Here is a 10,517-nt window from a genome sequence, read left to right on the forward strand (position 1 = left end):
TCACCACAGTAAGACATACTGATAGGCAGGTGGTAGGTAATTTAATTGTATATATTTAAAACTATATGTCCTGTAAAATGTATTTCTTAAATAATGTATTTTTATCCATATTTTGAACTATGTTCACTCATTGTCCATATCATTCATCTGGTTATGATGGTAACACTTATTGAGTCAATGAATATCATTTTCAGAGAATAACAGCCTCATGTCCAGCCATTAGTTGTCAAGAACTGTCACTTCTTAAATTCAGGTGTAATTTTCCCCATTGAGATTATATCTCAAACTCCGAGTACCCCTTACTTGATACTAGAGCAGCCCCTCTACCATCCCATTGATCTGATGTGATGACCTTGTTGTTCAGACTCATGGAATAACTTTGCAAACTAGTCTTTAAATGATATTTAATATTTGCAGCTGGAAATTCGTTCTTTTGGGATTCATGAACTAATTCCATTCCGTGTTTTTCTTATTTAAATGAGTGACTTCTCTAAGCATCTAAAATGAGAATTGAGGCCATGTCCTAGGGATGTGCTCTCAAGTTGTACTTTGTGGTTCATGATCAAGTAACAGAGTGAACACCTAAGGTGGTTTTGTCCGAATAGCGTAGTGCTCAATCTGATGGTCCATGAATCAGCCTGAAATGCTCTGACTTAGAGGAGGGGCACTTACCTGGAAAGCTAAGAGCTCATCTGTGCTTACATAGGGGCATCATCTACAGCAAGATACTTAAACTCTTGGTCCTGCATTTTCTTATGAAGGAAATGAGGAATTTAGGCTAGTTTAGGGAAGGGGGGGTGGGACCCACGAAGTATTAGAGACTTTAGAAATTGCTCTAGAACAATGGTTCTCTTGGAGATCGAATGAACTTTTCACGGGGTCGCCGGATTCATAATAGTAGCAAAATTACAGTTATGAAGTAGCAATGAAAAAAATTTTATGGTTGGGGGGTCACCACAAGATCAGGAACTATGCTAAAGGGTGGCAGCATTAGGAAGTCTGAGAACCACTGCTATAGAAGAACCCAAACACTCCCCAGAACCAGTTGCTTATGCAGCCCCAGGCCAGCGATGAAGAAAGGGGAAGTTGGATTGGAAGTTCACAGGCTGGTGGGTACAGAGCTGTGTGGATCCAAGGTAGGGAGGAACATGGCAGGATGCAGATAGCTATCAGGGATCCTCAAACTTTTTAAACAGGGGGCCAGTCACTGTCCCAAAGACCCATTGGAGGGCTGGACTATAGTTGTTTTTTTTTAACTATGAACAAATTCCTAAGCACACTGTACATACCTTATTTTGAAGGTAAAAAACAAACGGGGGAAAAACAGGCCGGATAAATGTCCTCAGTGGGCCGCATGTGGCCCGCAGGCTGTAGTTTGAGGACCCCTGGTAGAAGTTGGCTCCCAGAGTCAGAGGCCACCCCTGGAGGCAGTCAGCTTCCAACAAGAAGGGTAAGAGGGGGAAGTTACCCCTGTCTCTCTTCTACAAAGGCTACTCCCCCAAGGAGGCATCATCAGGTTGTGACCTGTTTGATAGGTTGGACTCCACCCCTACAGGTTCTGACAGGTGCAAGTTGACATAAAATCTAACTGCCACAATATCTAACTTCTGAACTCGGACTGAGCTCCGGTTTGCCAGGGTCAGAGAGAGAGTGCCTGAGGGGTGGGTTGTCATGAGATGAAAAAGTGGGAAGGGGACGACTTGGCCAATCTCCACATTTTGTGGATTTTATTTTTGTGAATTCTTACATGCTATTGGCAACATACATGTGATTTGTCTCGTACTTAGTGCACCTGTCTATAACAATATGAGAAAACAGCAAATGGCATCGAGTTTAGTTTCAAAAGTGAGCAAATTGCACAATTCTGGTCAATGAAACTGAGGGAATTGACTGAAGAGGCTCTGGAAAAGGTTGTCTTCCTCTTAAGAAAGATATTCAAGAATTGATTTACCCCCCCCCCCACTTATGTTGTTATATGACAGTGGGACCTAAGCAAGTTCCATAGCCATCCTGAGGGTCTTGGTGTGAGCCACTGTATAGTGAAATCCTGGGTCTACCTTTTTGAGGGATTTATGCTAGTGTGAGATTAGAAATTGATTCATTGTTTAAGAAAGAGTCAACATTTTTTATTACTTGTAACACAGGATTTCTCAATCATTACACCACTGACATTTGGGGCATGTTAATTACCTCTCTGGTTTAGGGCTGTTCTGTGCATCGCAGGGTGTTAAATCGAATTCCTGGTCTCTACCCAATCGATGCCATCAGCACCTGCTCCTTCAGGATGACAACCAACCATGTCTCTAGATACTGACAAGTGTTATCTAGGAGACAAAAATCACTCCCCGTTGAGAGCCATTGTTGTAGTCAAGGCATCCTAAGGAATGTGAGCGTCTTTCCTCCTGATCCTTGCTGCTGCCAATTCCTAGTTGTGGGTCCCTATGAGGATAGCCATCATTCCCTCCCTCCCTCCCTCCCTCCTGGAGACATATCCAGGATCAAAGCGAGATGTTTGTGTGAGAAAAGCAAACACACACAAGGTGTTACTAATCATTACTGGCCTTTGATGTTACTAATGTGTTGATAACAATGTTATAGTTTCCATTTATTCTTAGAAGGTTTTATAGGCAGAGATGTTTGATTTCACAGATGACCAAACAGATAGCCAATGGAATTTTCCTTAGATATTGGCGAGGCCAGCACGCTCAGGCTGGTCCTATGGCTCAAACTCTACCTGCCTTAGTGGAGCTGATTCACCCGTCCCCATTCATCATCCCGTAAAGCACTAGGTGTGGAGAAATTCACCCAGTAACGCTGGCATTGAAATCCTTTTTTTTTTTTGTTTTTTAGGTTGTAACTCTTTTTTTTTTTTTAACAATTTATTGGGGCTGATACAATTCTTTTCACCCTTCATACATATACATACATCAATTGTATAAAGCACATCTGTACAGTCTTTGCCCTAATCATTTTTTTCTCTTTTCTTCTTTTACATTTTTTTTTTTGTTTTAAGGGAAAATATTCTCACAAAGATCTTCAAATTTAGCTGCTCGAGGCAGTTCAATGCCTGGCCTCCCCCCTCCCCCTCAATTTATTCATAGTGTACTCTCTATATTTGAGATTCGCTGTGGTGAGATGGAATGAGTTCCTTTAAGTAGTCTTTTGCTTTGATTGTTTGAGAAAGTAGATTGAGAGATTTCACCTGCCTAAATCCTGAGACATGATCTTTACCCCAGAAAGTTTGTTACTTTTTCCTAGGTTGTTCGACATTTCCTGGGTAAGTTTTTTAAAAATCATTTTATTGGGGGCTCTTGCATATATTATAACAAACTATACATCTGTTATCTCAAGCGGACATGTAAAATTATTGGCATCAACAATTTCTAAACATTATCTCTCTTCTTGAGCCCTTTGATACCAGCTCCTCTTTTTCCCCCTCCCTCCCCCTCCCACTCTGCAAACCTTTAATATATTATGTATTGTCATTATTATTTATATATCTCTTACACTGCCCACTCTATCCCTTCACATACTATCCTGATGTTCTTCCCCTGAGGGGAGTTATTCTGCCGTCATTGTATCCATTCCCCCTTCCCTCCCTTCCTCCCCCTTCCCTTCTTCTATCCTCCTGGAATTGTTGCTCCATTACTGTTTCTGAGGGGGGTTGGCTTTCCTGAATTCAGTATATTGAAAGCTCTTGTCTGTGCCACTGTCTGTAGATCAGTCTTCCTGGGTACGTTTTAAACAACTTGTGATCCAATAGTTTTTGCCTGGCTCTGGGTTGAAAGCTGTTGTGGGACTGGTCTATTCTACACACCTTGCAGAGGTTGAACATTATACCATAGACTATGCCAATGAAGTGGCTATAGACGATGCCATAAAGGGCTATGGTCAACCAGGGAACTGGTCTTTTTTGTGGCCCTCATGGGAAGGCTATACCTTGAACTTAACAACAATTCCAACTCGAACTCACTGCTACGGAGTCAATTCCGTGTTATGCGTTCGACTGCCAACCGCAAGACCAGCAGTTTCAAAAGGCCGGGCTGCTCCACGGGGGAGGGAATTGGGGGTTCTACTCCTGTAAAGATTTGCAGCTGCGGAAATCCACAGGAGCAGCTCCTACAGGGTCACCATGAACTTCACAAAGGACTTCAAAAAGCTTGTGAGGAAATGGAATTAAACGATCAAGGACGTTTCCCATGAATGTTTTGAAGTCTCATATAGAAAGCACTGATAGTACAGTTGTTAAATCACTCAACTACTAACTACACCCCCACCCACAACCCCTGGCCAGGTGCTCCATGAAGAAAGATGCAGCCGTCCCTGTCTGGAATGATTACAGTCTTGGGCACTGCGTGGAGCAGCTGCACTCTGCTTCCAGGTTTGCTCTGAGTGCAGATTGAAGAAAGCAATGGACTGGGACTTAGGGTTTGTTTGGTTTGGTTTGGTGGCACAGAGAGAAGAGGGTGAGCTATAACATGTATCAACAGGTATTCCACGGAGACAGAGAGGTCCAGAAAGAGCCTTATGCAAAGTCAGTGAGGTAGGCCTGAAAGAAACTTGGCAGCAGCGTCTTGAACAATGACTGACACCTGTTGATGGGATGGCAGCTGAGAGAGCTGAACAAAGCTGCAGCATGGACTTCAGGCAGATGACAGGGAGTCTCCTGAAGACAGACCTGAAGAACTGACGGGGGTGTGCACAGCCAAGAGAAGCCTGCCCCGAGGAGGGGAATGGAAACCTACCAGAACGACTGAGAAGTGGGGTACGGTAGAAAAGAGGGTCTTATTGTTTCTATGGCCCATAGGAGCCTAGAGAACCGTCCAGCACCAAGGTGAAGGGTGTGCTCTCCAGTTAGGGCTAGCCTTCCAGCCTTTGCCTGCGTGCTTCCTCAGCCATAACCTGAACCTGAACTCTAGCTGGTCATTTCCTTAATAAACCACTTCACTGCAAGTGTGGCCACAGACTTGCAGTAACTTACTCTTGCAATGAATTATTTAACCCAGCAGAGAAGTAGAGAGTGCTGTGGGAGGCTGGTGTTAGAATTGGTGAAAATATTGGAGAGTGAACATATGTTCAACTTCCACTTCCTTGAAGGCAGCTTTGGGATGATGATAATTCTCTCTTTTTTTAAATTTTACTTTATTTTATTTTATTGGGGGGCTCTTACAGCTCTTATCACAATTCAAACATATATCCATTTTGTCAAACACATCTTTACATATGTTGCCATCATCTTTTTCTTTCTTTCTCTTTTCCTCTTTTTAAAATCATTTTATTGGGGGCTCATACAACCCTTATCACAGTTCAACCATCCATCCATCATGTCAAGCACATTTGTACATTTGTTGCCATCATCATTCTCAAAACATTTGCTTTCTACTTGAGCCCTTGGTATCAGCTCCTCATTTTTTCCCTCCCAGCCCCCTTCCTCCCTCACGAACCCTTGATAATTTATAAATTATTATTATTTTGTCATGTCTTACACTGACTGATGTCTCCCTTCACCCACTTTTCTGTTGTCCGTCCCCCAGGGAGGAAGTTATATGTAGAGCCTTGTAATCGGTTCCCCCTTTCTACCTCACCTTCCCTCCACCCTCCCGGTATTGCCACTCTCACCACTAGTCCTGAGATGTTCATCTGTTCTGGATTCCCTGTGTTTCCATTTCCTATATGTACCAGTGTACATCCTCTGGTCTAGCCAGATTTGTAAGGTAGAATTGGGATCATGATAATAAAGGGGAGGAAGCATTAAAGAACTAGAGGAAAGTTGTATGTTTCATTGATGCTACACTGTACCCTGACTGGCTCATCTCCTCCCTATAACCCTTCTGTAAGAGGATGTCCAGTTGCCTACAGATGGGCTTTGGGTCCCCACTCTGCACTCCCCCTCTTTCACAATGATATGATTTTTTTGTTCTTTGATACAAGATCCTATCGACACCTTGTGATCACACAGGCTGGTGTGCTTCTTCCATGTTGGCTTTGTTGCTTCTCAGCTCAATGGCTGCTTGTTTATCTTCAAACCTTTAAGATCCCAGATGCTATATCTTTTGATAGCCGGGCACCATCAGCTTTCTTCACCATATTTGCTTATGCACTGCTTTGTCTTTAGCGATCATGTGGGAAGGTGAGTATCATGGAATGCCAGTTTAATAGAACAAAGTGTTCTTGCATTAAGGGAGTACTTGAGTAGAGACCTAATGTCCATCTGCTACATTAATACTAAACCTATAAATATATGCACACAGATCTATTTCCTCATCATCATATATAAATATATTTACATATGTACATGCCTGTGTTCAGACCTCTATAAGTGCCCTTTGTCTCCTAGTTCTTTCCTCTATTTCCTTTTATTTTCCTCTTGTCCCACTATCACGCTCAGCCTTCATATGGGTTTCAGTAATTCCTGTCAGTTACATTGCCCTTGATCCAGCCCTAGCAGACCTCCTACACCCTCCTCGTTATTCATTTTGGATCACTTGTTGTTCCCTTGTCCCTGGGTTTGTTAACACCCACTTCCTTTCCCCCACCTCTCCCTCTTCCCTGAACAGTCGGCCCCATTTTCTCCTCCAGAGTGTTTATCCCACCTATCTTATCTAGATAGACCTGTAGAGATAATAATATGCATAAAAATAAGACAGAGCAAAAGAAAACAATACAATAACAAAGTCAATTACCAAAAAAAAATAATAAATCCTGTAAATTGTTTGAGGTCTGCTTGTTGATCTTTAGGAGTGTTTTCTGGTTGAATCTGATGGGGTGCCATGCCCTGACCCCAAAATCTACTTTTGGTATTCCCTTGGGACTTCCTTGCTCTGTTCCCCTTGCTGCTCTGTTTGCCTCAGTGGTTTGCCTCAGTGTGGTGGGATCAGATCAGGCGCAATTCCCACACTGTGTCTCCAGTGTTGCCCCCTGTGGGGCTATGGGTCAGTGAGTGCTGTGTCTCTTAGTGGGGCTGGCCATTGTGGTCCTTTCTGTGCATTGGCTTCTCTGAGCATGGATATCATCCTCAAAGCTTGGTGGGCCAGGATGTGCTCCACTCTCTCTTCTTCCCCTTTCATGTGTTCCTGTGTGCTCTGATCAGACATGTCCCTCTCCCTGAGCTGTCCCTTCTGTGCTGTCCTTAATTAAGCCGCTGGTATCAGATCCTCATTTTTCCCCTCCCTCTCCCATGCCCCCTTGATAATTTATCTTTTTTTTTCATATTTTGCACCAACTGCTATCTCATTTCACCCACTTTTCTGCTGTCCGTCCGCCTGAGGTGGGGTCAGATGGGGTACATCTCCTATACCGTGTCCCTAGCTCTGTCCCCCTTAGCATTATGTATCAGTGAAGGATTCATGATGGGGCCAGCCCCATGATCCCCTCTGTGTCTTTGCTCCTCTCAGCCAGAATATTGTCCTCAGGGCATCGTGGGCTAGGGTGTGTTCCACTCTCTCCTTCCCTCTTCCTTTGCTCCTATTCAGAAGTGCCCCACTTCCTGAGCTGCAGCTTCAGTGCTGTCCTCTGAAGTGCATTCCTCTGGGGTGAGGGGTGCTTACAAAGTTGGAATTAGGGGGCAGCCCCACTGACCTGTCTATTGGTTCCATAGTTCATGCTTGTATGTTGCATTCATGTCTTGGTACTCTGGGTTGAATTCTGGTCCCCCTCTCTCTCTCTCTCCTGTGGAGATATAAACAACACCCTCCCCTTGGGTGGGTTAGTGCCCTGTTCTCTCGCCACCACTGTCTCTAAGGTGCACTGATGGCAGTAGTGGAGAAGAAGTCTCCAGAAATGGGCAGGATACCAATGGAAATGTTTCAATGTGACAGTGAGCCACTGGAAGCACTCACTAGTCTATGCAGAGAAATTTGAATTTGGCCCACCTGGTCAACCAACTGGAAAATATTCATATTTATTCTCATCCAAAGGTGACCAAACAATGCAGCAATATTATTAATGTCACATGCAAGTAAAATTTTGCTGAGACTCATTCAACACTGGTTGCAGCAGTATACCAGCAGGAAGCTGCCAGAGACCCAAGCAGGATTCAGAAGAGGTCATGTCATAAGGGACAGCATTGGTGATGTCAGGTGGATCTCGATTCAAAGCAGAGCATCCAAGAAAGAAATTTGATTGCATTTTATTGAGTATGCAAAGGCATTAGACAGTGTGGATAAAAATATAGTGTGGGTGACGTTAATAAACTGTGGATGATGCTGTTAATTAATAAACTGTGGATGATGTTAATAAACTGTGGATGACGTTGAGAATTTGAATTCCAGAGCACTTGATGTGCTCATGCTGAGCCGGTACATAGACTAAGAGGTTGTCCTTTGAACACAAGAGAATATTTCATAGTTTAAAATCATGGCAGATATGTATCAAGATTGAATCCCTTCCCCATATTTTTCCAATCTGGATGCTGAATAAATAAGCCTTGAAGCTGGAATATATGAAGAAGAACATGGCATCAGGATGGCTTACTAACAACTTTCAGTATGCAGATACCCAAACCTTGCTTGCTAAAGAGGAGGACTTGACCCACTTGCTGACGATGATCAAAGATTGTAGCTTTCAGTATTGATTACAACTCAATATAAAGAAACCAAAGACTCTCATCACTGGACCAGTAGACAACATCATGATATCCTCCCCAGTCCTGAGCCACCCTCACAATACTTGTTCCATTGGAGTCTATTATTATAGCACTTCATCCATCCATCTCCTTGAGAGTCTTCTTCTTTTTCACTAACTCACTTTACCAAGTATTATGTCTTTTTCCAGGGACTAGACTCTCCTGGTAACATGTTCAAAGTACATGCAATGAAGTCTTGCCATCCTCCCTTCTCATGGGCACTGTGGATGTACTTCTTCCAAAATGGATTTGTTCATTTTTCTGGCAGTCGCGGTACTTCCAGTATTCTTTACCAGCACCATAATTCAAATGTATTGATTGTTCTGTGGTCTTATCTATCTGCTGTCCAATTTTCATATGCATGTGAGGCATGATTTGAGTAAGGCATACTCAGTCCTCAAAATCGTATCCTTGCCTTTTAACACTTTAAAGAGGTCTTGTGCAGCATATTTTACCCAATGCAATGTGTTCAAACTTTTGACTTCTGCTTCCATGAGCATGGATTGTGGATTCAAGCATGTGGATCTAAACAAGACAAACTCCTTGACAACTTCAACCTTTTCTCCATTTATCATGATGTTACCTACTGCTCCATTTGTGAGGATTCTGGTTTTCTTTGCATTGAGTTGTAATCCATACTGAAGCTGCAATCCCTGATCTGCATCAGCAAGTGCTTCACCTCCTCCTCACTTTCAGCAAGCAAGGTTGTGTCATCTGCATATCATAGGCTGTTAATAAGCCTTCGTCCAATCCTGATTCCACGTTCTTCTTCATACACTCCACCCTCTCTGATTATTTCCTCGGCATAAGATTGAATAAGTATGATGGGATGAAACACCTTGATGCAAACCTTTCCTGATTTTAAACAATCCAGTGTCCCCTTATTTTGTTTGCATAACTGCTTCTTGATCCACGTGCAGGTTCTGCATGAGCACAATTAAGTGTTCTGGAATTCAGTCTTCTCAGGGCAATTCACACTTTATTATGGTCCACACAGTCAAATGTCTTTGAATAGTCAATAAAAAACAAGTAAACATATTTCTGGTATTCTCTGCGTTCAGTCAAGACCCATCTGACATCAGCAATGATATCTCCTGTTCCACATCCTCTTCTGAATCTGGCCTGAATCTCTGGCAGCTCCCTGTCAATGGACTGCTGGAACCATTGTTGGGTGATCTTCGTAAATTTTATTTGCATTGGATATTAATGATATTGTTCTGTAATTTGTGCATTCTGTCAGGTCACCTTTCTTTGGAAAAAGTACAGATAGAAAAACTCAGAGGCTGCTATATTGTCTGACTGAGCAACTAGCTTCTTCTCTAGAACAGGTAATTCTCATGATTTCCTCTTAGCACGGTGTTGTATGGACCACTGGTCAACATCAACTGAATGTGCGGCTCATTCTCTTCTTATGCAAATACAAGTTCTTATTATAGATATCCTGGTTTATTTTTACCATTCTTGGCTGTGCTAATAATGTGAGTGTCTGAATTTAGTTCATAGCTATTACCTCTTATGTGTTAGAGACACAGAAAAATACGCCGTAACTGGAATCATCTCAGGGCGATCACTTTGTGGGGAACAAGTACATCTATTTTAGCCAAATGTGGGTATTTTTAATGATTATTGGAGGAAAGCAAATGGGTTTTAGGTAAGTCATGGATCATAGTGTTATATTATATGGATTATGGTGTTCACAAAGGATAATGAACATACCTTGGACTGTCAAAAGAACAAACAAACCTGTCACGGAAGAAGTACAGCCACAATGTTCCTTACAGGCAAGGATGGTGAGACTTCATCTCACCTAATTTGGACAAGTTGCCAGGAGAGACCAGTTCCTGGAGAACGACATCATACTTGGTAAAGTAGACAGGCAGCAATAAAGATGAAA

This window comes from Tenrec ecaudatus, chromosome 12, assembly GCF_050624435.1.
Source record: "Tenrec ecaudatus isolate mTenEca1 chromosome 12, mTenEca1.hap1, whole genome shotgun sequence".
NCBI lineage: Eukaryota > Metazoa > Chordata > Mammalia > Afrosoricida > Tenrecidae > Tenrec > Tenrec ecaudatus.